Below are 19,808 nucleotides of genomic sequence, written 5' to 3'. Positions count from 1 at the left end.
CAAGGACAGCAATGGTTTGGGTATGCTGTGGTGAGCCAGGGACAGGTAATGGAAGCACCACCACTTCCAGCAAGGATAAGTGTACAAGGAGTAGAAGTAGTAGCCTTGACAAGTGCAGCATTTGGGGTATGTCATACCCATGTTATGGAAAGTGTGGGTTTTACATCAGCAGGGAAAAGAGTATTTAATGGAGAAGAAATACACAGTTTACTAGAATCAGTACAGTTACCTGCAGAAGTTGTTGTAATACATTGCCCAGCCCACAATACAGGCATTGGTCAAGAGAAGTTGGTAGAGGGAATGCCCTCACTGATGCAGCTGCAAAGGCCAGAGCCAGGCACCCTCTGGGACAATGTAATGTTCTGGTTCTGATGATTAACCAGAATGAATGGCCAAATTTGACAGACTAAGACTATGTATGAGAAGGACTGCTCAACAGAAGAAAAGAGACTGTTGGAAAATAAGTGGGAGGCAACTCAAAATGATGATGCAATATGGTCAGTTGTGGGAAAGCTGATTCTGCCAAAGAAGTGTTTACTCACTGTTGCTAGATGATTTCATGATAAAGCCCATGGAGGGATAGTGGTAATAACCAAGTACAAAAAGTATGGGCAGCTCCTGGAATTTATACCACTGCAAATAAAACCTGGAACAGCTGACTGCTTGCCAAAAGTTCTCAAGTATCTGGCTGAGCTCAGAGTTAGGAGAGCAACCAAATAGGCTCTGCAGGCATGCCACCCACGGCTGGGCACAAGCATTTTCTAGTGGTAGACAGCTGGGCAGAAACATTTCCAACAAGAAGGACTGACACAGGAGGAGTAGTAAAAGCCTTGCTGAAAGAAGTTATACCTAGATACAAGGTTTCACCATCAACTGAACCAGAGGTGTTCATTTTACAGTGAATATATAATCTGCTGTGTAAGTCTTTGGGGATGGAGAAGAAATTACATATACCATACAATCCACAGTCTTCAGGACAAGTGAAAAGGATGAGTAGTACATTAAAAGAAAAGATAGCAAAAATATGTGCATACACTCATTTGAAATGACCAGAAGCCTTGAATTTGGCTCTGGGGGAAATGCCATGATAACCTGTAGTGCTGATACCAGTAGAAGTTCTCTGTGGGAGGCACTTGGCTTTACCAGGAATTACAGCCCAGCTAAGACCAGCATCTTGGGTGGTCATGAATGCGTGACCCAGTATGTTACATATATGCCGAAAGTGTTTGAAAAGCTGGAGAAGTGTGCTCAGTAATATCAGCCCAGCCCACCTGAAATACAGGTACATGATGTATAGCCTGGGGATCAAGAGTTAATCAAGAGATTCTCATGAAAATCCAACTGAGAACCTAATGGGAAGGACTATGTACTATGTTCTTATTTTGTTGTTAGGTAAGGAAAACTGGTTACACCATTTTGACATTAAATGAGTAGTGAAATGATCAACCAGCTGATCAACAACTGACTTTTGAGGATTCTTCATGATTTCATATTGATTATCATTACTATCCTACGGCAATCTTGTTAGCCATAAATCTGTTATGTTTGTTACTTGGAAGGGCAGTGGTTAAATGCCTTGAAAGTTTTCTTTCTGCCTCCTGGATGGTCAGACAGGAACGTTTCCTTAAGAAATGTGGACAGAGCAGTGCTAACCCCTCTGAGCCACGCCCCACTGCTGGCCTGGGAATCCTTCCCACTTCAGCCATGAACCAAAAACAGCAGCTCCCCACTAGATGGAGAGCCAAGCACATATAACTGGCGTCAAGGCCTCAGCTCTTGTGGAAGACTACCAGCTTTATTTTGTGATTAAACTGTGTTCATCCATAGCAAGCACTGAAGAAAAAATTAATTGTCCTCCAGGCTTTTTAGATCTGTGAGCCTTTAGCTGCACTCAGAGCATGGTTACAAAGCTTGCTTGCCACATGCGAGGCTTAGGTTGTCCTTCTGTGCTTCGAATAATAGTCACTTGATACCAGAAAGTTTTCCCTCCACCAGAGCTAAAAGTGACAAGTAGAGGACTTAGCTTAGAGTGAGTGAGTAAACATTACCACAGGGATTTGCAGAATGATTCAAAACAATATATAATATGTTTTTAAGCATAATGTGGGACTGAACTTGGTCAAATCCATCTCCTTTATTTTTTTTTAAGGTTTAGGGACTTTGCTGTACACATGATAAACGACTTCTCTATGAAATGATGTTTTTATTCTTTGCAGTAGTTACTTATCTAACTTTGTTATTCATTGCAAAAGACAATCCAAAAGCAAAGTAAAAAAGTTTGCCAGACTAAGAACATCAGACTAAAACCTCATGAAATTCAACAAGTCAAGTGCAAGGGGCTGCACCCCAGTCAGGGCAGTCCCAAGCACAAACACAGGCTGGGCAGAGAATGCACTGAGAGCAGCACTGAGGAGAAGGACTTGGGGGTGCTGGTGGGTGAGAGGTTGTGTACTTGCAGCCCAGAAAGCCGCTTGTGTCCTGGGCTGCATCGAAAGCAGTGTGGCCAGCAGGTCGAGGGAGCTGATTCTACCCCTCTACTCTGCTCTCGTGAGGCCCCCCTGGAGTGCTGCATCCAGCTCTGAGGTCTCCAACATAAGAAAGACATAGACCTGTTGGAGCGAGTCCAGAGGAGACCACAAAGATGATTAAAGGGCTGGAGCACCTCCCCTATGGGACAGGCTGAGAGAGTTGAAATAGTTCAGCCTGGAGACCTTAGAGCAGTCTAATAGTACCTAAAGGGGCTACAAGAGAGCTGGAGAGAAACTTTTTACAAGGGCATGGAGTGACAGGACAATGGGGAATGGCTTTAAACTGAGGGAGGGTAGGTTTAGATAAGATACTAGGAAGAAGTTCTTTACTGTGAGGATGGTGAGGCACTGGAACAGGTTGCCCAGAAAAATTCCCATCCCTGGAAGTCTTCAAGGTCAAGTCAGATGGGGCTTTGAGCAACCTGGTCCAGTGGAAGGTATCTGCCCATGGCAGAAGGGTTGGAACTAGATCAGTTACCATGCTATAAATCAAGCAATTGATGCATTTTCATAGCATAGGATGTATGGATTATTTCAGGGAATGATTGAGGAAAACAGATATTATTGGTTACCACATAGTTTGGCGTGGGTCCTAGCATGGCTGTCTTTTTGTTGGCTTTCAAATGCTTCAGTCATTGTTGTAGCTTCTACACTTCAGGGTGCATAAATGCTTCCATTGTTGTCTGCATGGAACTTTATTTCTGTACACAAAAGACTGCACTGCTCCTGTGACTTTGCTTTTAAAACATACACTGTGGCTGCACACCTGAGCACCATTAAAGCACCATGTAATGGTTTACACTGATTGTTACTGAGTGTTTTCAAGAGCCAGGAAGCATGAAAACTGCATTCTCCAGCACGTTCTGCCTAACTGGTCTCTACTATATATGGATAGTCCTAAGTTACTGCACTAACTATAAAATTAGAGGAAAATGGCAAGGTGTAGTATTCTGTAAGTGTTTCACATGGTCAAAATCCATGACCAGCTGTAATTTTCTGCTCTGAAGAACGCTGAATAGTCACTTTCTATAGTTAGTACTGCCTTATGCATCTCTGTTGGTTTTGGCATTCTGTTCTGACTCCTCACAGCCTCAAGCATTATAGGCAGCAATATGACTAGGTTTTTGTTCTTTGAATTAGCGTGTTTATTATCTGAAGACAGATAATTGTCATTATGTATTTCTACTCTACAGTAATGTATGAAAACAGGGAGGAGTAGTTGGAGAATATTTTAAAATTTCACAGTCTTTGTAAGATGTCCTGTTACTTGAATGTGCCCCAAGCCTCTGCTATTTCCTCTTTTTTTGTGATCTCCTTTTTGAAAGTGAAGTATGTCCTAAGATACAAGTTCTGTCATTCCTCAGGTGAGATGTCAGGCCTCTTGCAAAGCCTGTGTTTATAAAAGAATACACACTGAATAATCAGAAAGACTCACAGTAAGATTTAGAAAAACTGCAGATTTAAAATGGAAATTGTAGTGGTTGCCACCACCTGTGTTGTGTTGCTATATTCACATCCATTTTGAAGCACTGTGGGGACTTAAAGCACTGATGTGGTACAGTTTTAAGCTTGAGATGAAGGCAAGTATAAAAAAAAGAAGGCAATAACATTCAAGAATATATCATAGTGGGAGGCTGGATACTGAAACACAGTTCAAATTCGATCATATTAAGAAGCTCCTAGAGTTGTTTTCAAAAGCTCGAGGCAGGTTATTTCTGTGCTAAAAAGTTTAAAATCTTCAAAATATTAACAAAGCCAAACTCGATCCTAGCTCATAGGTTTGGTTTTGTACAGAAAAAAAAAAAAAAGACAGTAAAAGGGTGTGTGTATAGAATAAGGAGTTGCTGAGTGTAACCCTCCACTAAAGGCTTTTTCACAAGCTTTTTAGGAACAGAAAGTAGGTTTATATATAGATAGATTTATAAAACTAAAGCAGTAGCTTGATATAAGACATTTCCTTTTGCTTAAAGCAGTGCTGAGAGATGGGGCTGGAAACCTAGACTTGAGTTTGTAAGCCTCCTTTACCAACAGCTGCTCAATAGCTTTGGCCTGTGGGGTTTTTGCTAATGGAGCTCAATCCCTGTCCCCCTAACCTGAGGGCATCTTCTCTGATCAGATGCTTTCTCCTTCCAAGAATAATAAAGATTACCAGACAGGGGAGGATTAGCAGAGAGGGGAAGATTATTAATTCCCTGGAAGCTCTGTGGTTAGATGCTGGTTGGGAATTCAGGATGCACACCCAGCCAATGGGGCTAATATAATAGGCATGGCCTGAGGAGGTACACTTGTACTGGAGGGGCAACTGAAGACCCAAGACAGGATCAAAAGGATTTTTGCTGTTGTTTGCAAAAGGTGTTACAACTTCTACAGTAAGAAAACAAACCAACCAATCTTTACTATATACTCCAGATGTACTTTGATTTTTTTAAATGTTGTTTTTAGCTGGAACTTTCCTTTGAATCGTAAGTAATGTTTCTCCTCTTTGTGGCGTGTGTGAAGGGACAAACAGATGGGAGTTGATCACTGGATTAGGAGCTCATATTAGTTTAGGGCTCATCAGTATGCTTTCTATTCTGTCAGTAGTCCTGGGGAAAATATATCTAAACTGAACTGAGATGCACTCGATAAAGAATTGCAGGATGGGAATGTATTAGTGCAAGTCATTATGGCTTAAAGGAAAACAGGTGCTACAGCAAACAAGCTAAGTAGAAGCACTAGGGTTGGGAAAAGTAATTGTGCAGGGGACAAGAGGTGCTGAACTTCACAGGAGTTTGTGATTTGCAGGAATTAACTGTCCAGAGCTGATAGGATAAGAGTTAATGAACTGATCTCATTCTAGCTGTTTGTTAAGGAATCCTTATCTGCTGAGGGCTTTTGTTAGAAGCAGCCACAACTCAGCATTTCTATTTACAGTCTGCAAGTAAACAGGTTGTAGAATGATATTTGTGGATGCTGCATTACAGTGAAGACAGACTGGTAAGGCAAAACAGTCTGGGTGGAGGGGAGTTGTTAGAGCAAAATAGACCTTGAAATGGCTGTATGCAAATTAGACATAGGTATGTTAGTATTTTATTGCTTTGTGTCTTGCATATTGGAGCTGGCAAAATCATTAAGAGAAAAAAGCCTAGAATGATGATACACGTGCTTTTAAAGGTGTGTTAAAACATTGAGGCAATATGGCAAAGCACGGTCAGACTGATTTTAAAAAAGGTAAATATCTTTTAGCAAGAACTTGAGGAATTTGTGCTGTTGAGTTCTTTCAGAAGTCTGTGGAGTGGGTAATTGTCTCTTTTCTTCCATGGGAAGTGTATTTACTAAACTAGGGTAAGAGATGCAGTAACAAATGGGTAGAGGTTGAAAACATGCAACTGTAATGAGAAGACAAAGCAGCAGTTCCTAAGAGCAGGGACTAAGCTCTGGAACTAACTATCCAGGGAAAAGGATAGGTTTCCACTGTTTTGCTGTCTTGAAATCCAGACTGGCTGCCTGGCTGGAAAGTGGCTTAGTCAGTTAATACTGGCTGAATTTAGTCCAGAGCCAACAGTGCAGTTTAAGGGTCTGATCTACAGGAGGTCAGACATAGTGACCTAATGGTCTGTTCAGGCCTTAAGCTTTTTGAAGCTGTGATTTGAAGGTGAAAAGGGTTATACCCTACCAATTTCTGCACAGCAGCCACAGCGGAGGCTTTAATTGTGATTGTGATTCTTGTGTTTGAGGCAGAGTGCCATCAGAAATGTATGGCCAGAAAACAAAGCAATCAAGCACATCAGGTAATAACTGCATTAACTTCTGGATCCGAGTGGAAGGTTACATTCCATTTTTCAATAAGGTGATCATATTTCATCTGCAAGTTTGGATTTAATTATTTAAATTCTTTGATCAAAAAAGTGAGCTGCTAGAGTATATGTTGCCACATGTGAAACACATTTGTTGTTGCTATGGTTTGCTATAGTTAAGTCAGGAGAACACTTTCCACCTCTGGGTGTATATGCTGTATATGCCACATGCTTGCCTAGAAGTGATCCTACAGTTTATGTTTTTCACTAGTCAAGAAAGTCTGTGGGCCTGGGATAAAAGAGGCTTCTCAGTGAGTGCTCAGCTGAAGGAGATGGTGTTTGATTTTTCTGGGGGTTAGAATGAAGCCTGCACTTGTACTGGGAATTTGGCAAATACTTGCATCTTCCAGCAGTGATAGGTTGCATTCCTCTCTGTAGAGATGCAATCATCCCTGGATTTTTCATTTTGCTTCACTGGTGGTTGGAGAGTGGGGTTAGCTAAGTCTGTGTGAGCTTGGCCTTTCTTGTTGGGGGTATAGTATCTGGTTTCCGAGCCCTTTCGGGATGGCAAGGTCTTTGGATGGAGCAGTAGGGCTGTCATTTAGTGACTGGGCACCTCTGGGCATGCTTTTGGACACAAGCCATGGCCAACCATGGAGTGCTTTGGGCAAGTTGGGTAATAGCTGAACAATGGCAGTGAGGGTGTCAGTGGTGTCTGGTCTTGGACACCTGAAGGGACAGAATGACTACTAAGCATCAGTGCTTGAAGAACTGTGTTGGATAGGGTTATACACATGGGTACATAAGCCTTTGAGTCTCCTAATCACCTGGCTTTTTAGTATTTTTATTTCCTGAGTTGCCTTCTTGCAGGAGAGTTCCCAAACATGGCTGAGAAGCTAACAGAAATTGTGCCTTGCCTGCTAGTGAGAACTAGTGAGTGACACTGACATCTTGTTAGCGCTGATGAGTGACACAGCTGGATACTTGGGGAAAATGAAAGGGCAGGTGGGTGATTTTCTAATCAGTCTTTCCTACCTTGCACATGTGTGGGCTGTTGTTAGCAGAATGGTGGGGTTGTTCAGAAAAGCCTTCTGCTGTCAGCAAGAGCCTGTGGCATTGGGCTTACTCTTGACATGATTTACAAATGGTGATGCTGATCATGAAATTGTCCAGCTGCTCTTTGAATTCCTATCAGCATGCTTCCTCCTGGCATGAACGTGGATAGCCTTTGGGGAGCCAGATTGGCAAAAGACATCCAAAGGACAGAGATTGGATTATCAGCTGTAATACTTCACCACACTGGACTCCTGCATAATTTTTAATTGAGAAAAGGTAACTGACAATTCAATGACATGTCCTGATGTGCAGACAGTCCATTTCACAGCCAGTTGTTCCTCTTTTCTCTGCCCAAGGACAGATCCGGTTATACCCTGATCTTACTTTTGTTGCCTTGTGACCATTAATCTCATTGCTGAGCTGTGCATGCACCAGCCTGTGCTGAGGAATCCTACTGCAGCTCGTGGGGCAGTCAGCTTGGAGCTGCTGCTGGTAGGAGGAGGAGGTGTGGCAGAAAACTGTCTTGTGCCAAAGGGGTTTTACAAACCCACCTTTCCATCCTGTGCTGACAGCAGTCACTGGGGACATTTAGGTGTGTTTATGCACGTTGCAGGAGCTGGGAAGAAAATAATATATTCATTTCTGGTTGCTTATTTTTACTGAAATGTCTGACTACAGGAGAGATACCAGCCAGCTGCTACCTGCTCCTGAGGGTCTGAAACCATTCTGATAGTTAAAGGAGAAGATGGTTAAATATGTTCCATGTGCTCCTCCAGCCTAGTCGTTTCCCACACTTGTAGAGCTCTCAGGCATTTTCTTCCTTTGTTGACATATTGCAATTGCCTCTGGCTGCTATCAGCATCGATTGTGGTATTAGCTTGTACTAAAAGAGGAGAGAATCTGTGCAAATGGTTGGCTTTTCTTTCACACCAATACATGGCAATCAATTCCTAAGCTGCTGGGGCTAGCAGAACAAATCACACTGCATTCTCACAAAATGAAATTATATTCCATTTTGGTGGGAAGCCCCTTGTACTTTGCTGGATTGATTTTCCTGCGAGCACCACAAAGTCAGCTTAGGATTTCTGCAAGTTAGATGCAGCACATAGAAAGGGAATCTGTTGCCTCACATTTTAAGGGCTTCAGAAATGAAACCTTGATTCTGTCTCACAGCAAATATAAGTAGATTGTTAGTTTCAGGTGTTCACCAACTGTTTTGTGTGCAAGGTGTAGTTGTAAACCTGTCCTTTGTCTTTGCTGTTAAAGAGTCTGGTGAGCTGGGACATATGCCCTGAATGGGTTAGAGTTAACAACTCTGGCAGCTCAGTTTTCCCATGTAACAGCCATGGAATTGGGAAGATGTCCCACAGTGCTACAGATGTGCAAGAGTGACAGTCTTTGTTTCCAAGGGGGAGTCCGTGAGAGGGAGAGACCCCAGCCTGAGTTAGCAGAACTATATTTCTGAAAGCTGGTGTTGCATGAAAAGGGGGCGTATTTTGACACTACTTCTACAGAAATATGCTGACATGGGCCCAATTCTGAGTGAGTGAGTAATCTCTAAATGAAATGGATCACAAGGTTAAAGGACATGCAGCAGAAGCAAGTTAGAAACCAAGTGAAAATACCCTGTCAGATTACCTAGTAAGAAATGGTTGCTGTAAAAATGGCATTGGTTTTAGCACCTAAAATATTCTCTGACCTATACCCCATTAAAAAGTTACCCTTTAAACCATTTAGTTGTTTTGGGGCATGTCTTAAAGAATCAATCGTGTGCAGTATTGTTTTAGCTTGTGATAAAGGCTTTTCTTTATTGCTTTGCACAGGGTATGTTTTATTCATGTTTTCCATCAGTTGGTCTTTTGTTTCCTGGAAATGGCTGCTATGCATGGTGTCCTGGAGAGCCACTGCATCTCCACACCTGTGTGAAATAACTGGGTATTTTCCCTTAATGAGCAGCTGAGTCCCAGAGTGGAATTTTCCACTGCAAGGGGAAAGGCTATGTCTGTGGGATGCAGCAAGCTGCTCTTGCACCTTATTCTGCCCATCAGACAGTAACTCCTGTGAGACTTGTGAGCAGAAGAACAAGACAGGAAGCTATGCCAACCCTCACTGCAGGGTTTTGCCACTTTCTTTGGGTTTTGCCTCATGTTAGTCAGGTGGCAGAATGCGGATTTCCATTTCAGACTGATATTTGTCCACAGTGTCCGTGCTGCAAAGGGTTTTGTACCACAGACACATCCAAGCTACTTAGTGAGGGCAAGCTGGATAAAACAGACTGTGCTGAATTCTGAGTTTGTTGTACCTCACCTGTCCTAGGTGCTCTGTTCAGCTCAATTAAGGCTTACCTTTGTGTCTCTTGACTGTACTATGTCATAATTAGTTTTCGTGCATGGCAAGGGCTTTAGTTTCTTCGAAATGCATGGGCTGCCTTTTCCACGTGTGCTGGTTTTGGCTGGGGTAGAGTTAACATTTTTCACAGTAGCTGGTATGGGGCTATGTTTTGGGTTTGTGCTGGATTTGTGCTGAAAACACTGTTGATAACACGGAGATGCTTTAGTTACTGCTGAGCAGGGCTTGCACAGTGTCAAGGCCTTTTTTGCTTCTCGTACCACCCTGTCAGCAAGGAGGCTGGGGGTGCATGAGGAGTTGGAAAGGGATACAGCTGGGACAGCTGACCCCAGCTGACCCAAGGGATATTCCAGGTCATATGGTGTCATGCTCAGTATATAAAGCTCAGAGAAGACAAAGGAAGGAGGGGTTGTTAGGAGTTATGGCATTTGTCTTCCCAAGTCACTGTTACATGTGATGAAGCCCAGCTTTTCTGGGGATGGCTGAACAGCTGCCAGCCCATAGGAAGTAGTGAATGAATTCCTTGTTTTGTTCTGATTGTGTGTGTGGCTTTTGCTTTACCTATTAAACCGTTTTTATCTCAACCTATGATTTTTCTCACTTTTACTCTTCCATTTCTCTTCCCCGTTCCAATGGTGGGGAAGTGAGTGAGTGTCTGCTTAGCTACCATTTGGGCTTCAACCACGGCACCAAGGATAGTTGTGGCCTTACAGCAGTTGTCTAGTAAAGGACTCAATCAGGTCAACACAAGTGCTTTTAAAAGCAGTAAGAACAGTACCCAGTGTAGGGAAATATGCTGCAGAATATATGAAAATTTCTGTAGAGAATGTTCTGTCATTAAGAGCTTTTAAAATTGCATTTAGACTCTCACCTGACTGCATTGCTTACTGCTGCCAGCAGTTTGTGTTCTTTGCAGGAACTGAACTCCTTCTTTTCTCATAAGTGACTGCAGGAATCTGCTCAGGATTTTCTCTAGACCATCCCTCCTCGTGAACTGTTTTGTGTTCCTACAACACTGAACAACCTATCTGCTGCCATAAAACCTCAGTGCTAGCCATAGAACACTTGGTTCATTCTCAGACACTGCTTTCTCACATGGATCATTCTTGATGTGCTCTACAGCTGGTCTTCTTTGCTGCTCCTAATCCGTGCAGAAACATTTTAAGCTCCTAAGGACAGACAGTGATTCACAGTAGTGTCATAGTTTATTTTCAGTACTAAACAGAGAAAGCATCACTTCAGTGAACACAAGAGCTTCCAGGCTAGTGCATTAGAGAGTGTCAGTAAAAGCCTAAATGTTGTTGAGCTGAGACTAAAAAAATACTATCTTAAACATAGTAATAAATAATTTGCCTTAAGAACCTGTTTTCTCCTCTATGAGAGGTGTTCTTGGTGGTTTGTGCAAAAGAAATGCTAAGTCACCTGAATTAAGGTTTCCGAGTACCAGAGGACAGCCAAACGTGAGTTGTCCCAAATGACTTTAGCGTGGCCTGCAAGGGGGTCAGGGAGCAGGGACACTTCTCATGTGGCATTACCTGTTGCACTGTGTGGATAGCTAATCATCCAGGCTCCTGAAGTTGAGAAACACATAACATGTTAACCAGGGATTTATTTTTTTTAGATGAAAAATGCTTTACAGAGTTTTCTTTAGTACCGGAGGGCAAACTGTTGAATTATGCTAGTCCCTCGTGGTACCTTCTGCCTTTAAAATTCCTTAGAGGAAGACTTGACAGAAGACTCAAGCTGAGTGGTTTTGTTCCAGTCCTTGGAGGTGGAAATTAGTCTTTTCTCTTCCATTGATTTCTCTTTAGCAAAGAATAAGTATTCTTTGTATTCACCGTGTTTCTAAGATCTGCTTAGACAGGAAAAATTACAAAACGCAGCCAAGAGTTATGTAAAAGTTTAGGATCCCTTAAGGGTTTGAATTTTTCAGGCTCACTAAGTTTGGAGACGATTTTTGGGAGGAGTAGCCTGGAGCTGTGATGAGAGGCCACACAAAGCCTTTGCATGTCCAGGCAAATGAGCCCCATAGTATTTCTCAAGGGGGAAGTGCAACCTGATCCAGAACTCCCTTAATGTCAGTGGTTCAGATAAGGGAGGACATGGACCCTTGTCCTGTACCTTCACTTTACAAATGAGCCAATACTAGCCCAGCTGAATTAGGGTTTCTGAGTACTGGAGAGGACAGCCAAATGTGAGTTGTCCCAAACCATCTTAGTATGGCCTGTGGAGGTGGCCAGGGAGCAAGGATGCCTGTCATACAGCTTTACCTTTTGCATTGTGTGGATAACTAATAATCCAGTTTCCTGAAGCTGAGAGACACCAGAGGGGAGTGGTTCACCTCTTAAGGTGTGTGGGACATCTTATGCCTGGGAGAGTGCTGGTTATCCTGCTTGCCTATGGAGGGAGCCATCGTGTCTGGGATGTTATGTGTTTACAATGCATTTAGACAGCATTCATTGGGCAGGACAAACGATATTCACAGTGCCCTCCCTGATACCATGACACCTGCATGATCCCAGGGGGTTAACCATTCCTCTGAAGGTGATTCAGATCACCTCCATGGGATAGCCTCTTTTGTAGAGATGGAAATGAGCCATGGATATGCTCATATGAATGGAAAACATGTTGGTGTGGATGGTAACAGAATCAGTGTAAATAACATGTGACGGTACAAAAGGGCAAAAAAGATAGTTTATGTGTCAAATCAGAACTAATGGGGCAAAGTTTTTCTTCTTGTCTGAGTACATTTCTGTGTGTGATTTTCTGGGGTTGTCTCAGCCATTCCTGGGCTTGTGAGTAATAATAATTTGCTTGACAAAGCTTCCCTTGTTATCAGAGCTTGCACTCTGAAGGATGAAAAGCTGCCATTTCATCTCTTACAGCTGGTTGGCCTACTGGAATAAATGCACTTCAGACAATTAGTCACTGTGGTTTTCTTCTCTTCTTCCTTGAGATGGCTGGCTCTTTGGAGCAATCTTCCTTTCTACACTGCAAGGTGATTAGTAAAAAGCAGTTGAATGTTACCAACAGTGTTTGGTGCTGCCAGTCTTCTAAGACAGAGTACATCAAGGGAAGCCAGTGTCTGTGTGCCTGTTGATGTGTATATGCACTCTTGACTGCACAGGAAGATGCTGATTCTCAAACTGGGATTGCTTTGTGTTTCAGTCTCTGCTTCTCAGATAGCTTCCTGTGGCTGCATGAGCATCACACAGATTGTTAATCCTAAGGGAGAAGTGGAAGAAATGCCTTCTCTTCAATGCATACAGTCTCATAAATTGTGTAGATAACTTCATATTCATCTGGAGAGAAGTTCCTTTGTCTCCTGTCTGCAATAAAAACTTCACTGAGAAAGCAGAGCTACTGGTGTTCAGTGATTCCCAGGTCTGTGCTTTAGTGCAAGTAAGTTTTGCTAAAGACTATTGGTCTTACCAGATGATATAAATATTCCCTTCTCAGCTTATATTTTGGTTGATAAAACTTGTCAGGAGCACTGAGAGTGTCAGAACTCAGAAGTTCTGCTTTGTAAGGAGATCTTTGAGGTAGCAATATAGAAAATCTACAAAATTTAGCCTGAAGCAAGAGCTCATTTTCAGCTGAAATCTTTCCAGCAGCTCCTTGTCAAAGGGAAGATGGAAGATATATGACTGGCTCTGATCCCTGGCTGTGAGCTGAGCTGTCTTGGGATTGAGGGACAAGGTTAATACAAATATTGTAACACGGTAACAATAGGAAAATATCTTCTCCATCTACTGTAATACAGACTTCCCTTGAGTCATGGAGTAGCAAGTAATAGGCAGCGCTGGGGGCTGTTGTAATGGAGATGGTGACTGGATATCTTGGGATTAAGGTTTTGTTTTCTTTGCAGAAACCATCTCAATGCTTGTAGCTGGCGAAACTGTTGTGTTACTCCTTCAAAGTGTGCCAAAATTAGCATTGCCTATGACTGAGGAAAGTAGTACACAGTTGTTCTGGCTATGATGGAATGAGAGCCACAAAAAAAGGGACAAGGATGTGCAGAGACTATTCCCACTTCTCTTGCACCTTCCATCAAGTGCACAGGCTTAATTATGTAGCTATAGGATAATGGATGGGATTGGCACTCTAGTTAAGGTTGCACAGAATGATTCAGTGTGCCTTCAACATTTATGCTGTATAAATGGGATGGGTGGAGCAGGGAAACAAACCCACAGGGGAGTAGACAGTGAGCCAGATATATTAGGTATTTATCTGAAATTCTGTGAGTTTGAGAGGAAAATTTGTATTGTTGGGGTGCGTTCTTGAGACCACAGATCAGCAACTTTGTCTGGTAATCCCACCTGGTACAAAACCCTGTGTTTACAAAGGTCAGTGGGGTTGGGCTTATTTGGATGCTAACTGTGAAATCTGCTCAGCTAATACCATACTGATTCCAAACACAGGAGTCTGGAAAACACGGGATGAAATTGAGGAATCCAAACAAGGTCAAGGCTGTTTTTCAACCAGTTGGTACTAATGAAGTGTCCTGTTGGTCTCTACTGTTGTTCTGTTTACCTAAATGCCATTTACTATCAGGTTTTCTCAGCTTGCCTGTGTGAAAGTTGAGTAGGGACTGTCTCTGCCCCTTAAAACTGCTACAAATCTGTTAGTCTGTACACATGATGGATCTAAATATACATTTAGGTAAAATATATAACACAGCTGCTAGGCAGTTTATTTTCACCAGTGGAAAGACTGTATTTCAAGAGAGTGGTGAAATGTCAAGTGAATTATGGGGTTTGTCCTCTTACTTGTAAAAATAAATTGTATATTCTATAATCTGAACCAGACTAGGTTTTAATTATGCACTGTTTTGCTTTGATTTACTAGGCAGGTTATCTGGAGGCCAAAACACTAGCAGATATATTGTAGTACGTCTGGAATGACTTAAAGGGCAAACATTAGAGGAGTAATTCATTTTAACAGGCTACCAGAGTTTTTTTGTAAGGCTTTCTTTCATCTTTTGACTGCACGATTAACTCTTTTGTGGATTAATATCAGCTTCTCATTTCTGTTTTATAATCTGATTACTAATTATCAACCCTATAGATTGTGCTTATAGCTTATGCCCATAGGTTTCTGGAGAAGTAGATGTAACTTAAACTTGTCTATGCAGGGCTTTTATCTAATTGACTGGATTTTTTCTTGTGGAGAGGTGAATTTGCAAAGATAAGCTAGAGGCACTGGTGGTTCAGTGAAATGGGTGCATCTCTGCTCTGGCAGCGGTCCTCAAGTTTGTGGCTGTTGATCCTGTGCTTGGGATCCTGGAGCTGCAGGGGATTAGAGCAGAAATGAGCACAGCTGCTGCAACTATGGGGCAGGGTGACAGGGAGAGCAGAGATTGGCAGTGCTGGTAGGCTTGAATTTCTTGGTACTGCCCAGGGACAAGCAGAGCATGAACCACAGTCAGTGCTGCTGACTTTCACCTTGAGTTTAATTTTCCACTGAGGGTTTGTGAGGTGTAAAGCTGTCCAGTCAGGCGAAGCGGTGGAGTGCATCCCACCTTTTAGCCACTGCTGGAATGCGTGTCCACAGCCACCTGGGTGCCAGGTAACTGGGGAGGATAGGTCCTGTGCAGTTTAGGAATTGCTGGAGAGAGGCACCTGGGATGAGGAAGCAGCCAGAACCAAAAGGCATCTGGTTAACTGGGGCCTTGCAGACCACTGGGAAGAGCTCTGGTTATTAGGGCACAATGGGAGATGATTTTCCTGTGTGCTCGCAGTAGTGCTGCATTACTCATAGCAGCACTGATGTCTAATCTTCCCAAACATATGATACTCCAGCCAAACTACAGAGATTTTACCCTTTTCTTCTCATATCATGCTTGAATTTTGTGTTCAGATCAAATGCAAGAAGCTTCTGCAGCAGGATGAAGTTTGAGTCAGACAAGCATTTCTTATCAGTGGAGTGAGTGCTTGTGGTCAGTAATGAACTGTTGCCTTTGACTTTTTCCTGCATGCTGGTCATGGATAAGTGTGCTCTGACAGCACACTGAGAGACATTGTGGGTAGACTTCCAATTTTACAGTAACATGTCAGCTTCTAGAATGGCCAGTTGAAATGGTTAGTTAGGATTAGTAAAGATAAGAGCTGAAAAATGCTAAATGTAAGGACCACATGTTAACATCCCAATCTGGACATGAAATCTAGCAGATCTGATAAAATTCATAGTATATGAGGTCTGCAAAACTGTTGTGAGGCCAGAATCCCTGTGTAAAAAGCCTTGTAAGTGTACCTAGGGTGAAGTAAAACAACAGCAACGTGAGGCTGGCTTGGGCTGCCATTGTCTTGGAAGGTTTTTTTTGAAGGTAGATGTTGCAAATGAAGGCTGTCATGTGAAAATAAGGAGATGGTAAGCTTTAGGAGGAAGTATTTTCTGTAAAATGTTACATCAGTAGTTGGACAGTGAAGACAGACCAACTGTCACAAGTTAGTGAGCCCCGATACTGTGCCAGAAGAATGACTACTGTTCGTCATCTACTAATGCTCTATCCTGACCCTGCTTCCTTCTGGGATCTTAAGTATTTTCAGGCTGTTTGATGCCTCAGATAACTCAGCTGTAAAATGGACACATGGGCATTCAACTTTTGTACTGGAAAGTGATTTCTTGACATGTGATCAAGTGCTGCAAAGCAAGCTGGTATTTGTCAGTGAACAGTGGAATTGGATTTGTTCACTTGGATTTGTAATGCTAGTTAATTAGATTTTGAGTTGCTTTTTGGCGTAGAGTTTTCTTAGATCAGTACAAAATTAATAAAAAGGCAACAAATCTATCTGAAGAATTATGTCAGTAGGAAGCCAATTAGCCAGAAGCAGTGATCTGTACGCTGTACAAGTGCTCCCAAAATGTATAGTGCCCATTACTAGTTGTTTGCAGGAGTGGAATAGAACAGCATCTGCCTCACACATACCCATGACTGCGGTTTCTAAATTAAGTCAGGGAAGAAAATTTCGCCCTACTCCACAAATAGCCTTTTTCTATTTCACAGTCAAATATCCCTGTTTTAAGTAACTCCATAACCAGCAAAAGTGGGTGGAACTCTTTATTCACCAAATTTGCCTCACGGTAAGTGCTGAATGTATGTATTGACCCTGTTATAAACGTTACCAGAGCCTACTCTGACCAGCTCAAAGCAAAGACCACGCTTTTTTCATTTACTCATATAGTTAGCATGCGCTGGCAAGGTTGTGAAGAGCTAGATCAATTACTTAAATTCTTCCCAGAGCTAGAGTTGAAGCTGACTGGTTTTTAACAGTAAGTTTTTAATTAGCTTGTCACTTACATACATCAAATTTGCAGACAGGCTTCAGTGAGCCTGTACGTTGTGTCAGTACAGCTACTGAATGTAGCACAGCATGGATGATGTGCTTTATCTGGTAGGTCTGTCAAAGGGCTTTTAATTCTTTGTATTAGTATCGAGCTATTGTACATACAACCTTAGAAGTGCATATTTTAAATTTTTTTCTCTTGTAAAACATCTATTAGAAAGAACTCTACCAGTTAAGGGACACCCTTTACCATCAAGAAGCAATGCTGTGTTCACTGCCTCTTAGTGTCAGGGTAGCTTCCTAAATTTTTTTTTGCTGTTGTGGAGAATGTTTGCTGACTGCTGGTTAGGCAAATTATAGACAGATATAGAAGGAATGGTTGCACTTCTCAGAAAAGGAGGAAGTAGCAACAGGGTAGCTAGTTAAAGTGATGATCTTGTCAAGTGAAAAGGAGGGCAAATGGAAGGGACTGAAAGCTGAAGTATAGAGAAGTAGTTATGGGAAATAGGAGGAGAGAAATACAGCCTCATGCTGCATTTGCCTCCTGCCTGGTGGCTAAAAAATTAGCTGCAGTTGTCTGTGTAATACTACCCTGGCTGTGGTCTGACAATCACCATTTGTTCCCAGACAATCTATTTCTCTCATGGAATTTCTTCTCCTGAAGTAAATCTGAGAGAATATTTATATCAGTCTACATCACACACTTATTTTCGTGCCGTAAACAACTATCTATGGCAAACTTGTAGACAGCATCCAAGCACAACAGTTGAACAGGAAGAAGTACAAAGTCTGTAGAGAGAGCCATCTTGTAAAGAAGCAGTGAATTTTTAAGCCATAGGCACTTCAGCTGTGCATAGAAGGCTGTAATTTGCACTTCCTTTATTGCCTCACATGACTGTGCCCAGCGTGTTTTCCTGAACATAACTGTATACATTAAAAAACAGTCTAAGGTTTTCACAGCAAATGGCATTGCTTAACTGAGATGTTACACTTGTTAAACTTTAAAGGTCAGTGAAGTTTCTCTGGGTCACAGCAGAATCAGATACTCCACAATACACAACCCGGGTTTGCTCTTTGCTTGAGACTGGATATGAAAGAATAAGCCAGGCAGTGAGCACAAATGTGATTCTATTTTTCTGGAGATAGTCTGTGTATTGCTGGCATTTGGGAGGTCAGGTGGCATGATCAGATCTGTTCCTTTCAAATTTGAAATCAATGAATCTACAAGTTGGAGGAAATGAGAATACTTTGCCTGCTCATCAAGATCTATATTTCAAATGTGCATATTCAAATGTAGCCACTGAAATTCTCTGTTTTGTGGTCATGGTTTCAGAGGCTGAAATATTTAACATCTGTTAACATGAATGCAAGTTAAGCATTTGCACAGCTGTGGATCACGCCATATAGGAAACTTGAGTGTAACCTTGAAGAAAAGAAAGCAGATGATCTCTACTTAGCTGCATGAAAAATTCCTGTTTTCAAGACTTGTAGTGCATTTCTGAGTAAGCGTTGCTACACTGTTGGATGTGTGGCTGTTCCTTGGACCCTTCTATAAATGAGTGATTTATCTGCTACCAAATACATCTATCAACCTTCATCTGATAGAATAACAAAATAAAGTATTAAAAAGCTGTATTACAAAGATTGATATCTGTATAGGTTGGTTACTTCATGTTCTGGTTTACGTGAACAATGTTGGATAATAGCAGTGTGGTGTTACTTGTGGCTTATCTGAATAGGATTGTCAGGCTTTTCCAGCAATTGCTTCTAGCTCTTTCAAAGATAAATGTGAGAAATGGAAAGCTGTGGAGAAGGGCTGGATGCAGATATGCAAACTCTTCAGACTCGATGTGATAAATAGTAAGTGTGAATGTAAACAGTGCTGCTTTGAGGATATGTAACAAGGATTTGGGGGATGGTGCTGTGTGACAAGTATACTGAGTGTAGACATGGAAAAGCTTAAATATATATTGTAAAAGTAGTAACAGCAGTATCACAAGAAAAAACAGTTGTAGAACTGCATATTAGTGAGATTTCCTGACCATTTGGTAATGCATGGTAGAGTGACACAAAGAATCCAATTTCTCATTTGCTGCTAAATTTCCTGAGGGTGGAAAAGCTGTTTCACTGTTTTTTGCAAGTAAAACTTTCACATCTAAAGCAATTGGTTGGGCCGGGTGCTTCAGGGAGGCCCTGTTTTGATCCCTGATTGATAGGAACCAAACCACGGATACCACCCGAAATGAAATTAAGTGAAGTGAAAATGGGCACCACTTACACAGCCAGGCACTGCACATTAAGAAACTGTTGTGGGGAGTCCAAGGGTTGTGCAATCTCACTGTGTCTCATGGCTTTTGTTATTCAGGAGTTAGAGGCCTGAAGTCCCAACTTGACTGCTGTTGGGGCCCCTGGAGGCAGGAAGAAGAGTTAGTCTAGCTGAGCACCTACTGTGTAGTTGAAACAGTGAAGTAAAAAGTGCTATTCATGAATTTGCTGCTTTTGATCATTACTGATTTAGCAGCACCCAGTGCCTCAATAACTCAGTGACATGAAACAGGTAAGTATGTGGTACCCTGTTTACAGGCACATCTTGTTTGCCAGTGGCCAAACACAAATCATCCCTAGTCTTTTAACCCCTTCAAAAGCTGGACAAGTAATTTTCTCAGTCTCCTGATTACCTCGGAAAATTTTCCAGAGCTGTACAATTTGCAGTAGAAGCTGCTTCTGATCATGCTGAAAAGGCAAACCCTGGAAAAGAAGTGGAAGGACAGGAGGTCCAAAATCAGCTAGTGTTCAACAGACAGGTCAGACTC

The sequence above is a fragment of the Manacus vitellinus genome, unplaced genomic scaffold, assembly GCF_001715985.3.
Source record: "Manacus vitellinus isolate BGI_N305 unplaced genomic scaffold, ASM171598v3 scaffold_0_pilon, whole genome shotgun sequence".
Taxonomy (NCBI): Eukaryota; Metazoa; Chordata; class Aves; order Passeriformes; family Pipridae; genus Manacus; species Manacus vitellinus.
This window is presented reverse-complemented; position numbering follows the sequence as displayed.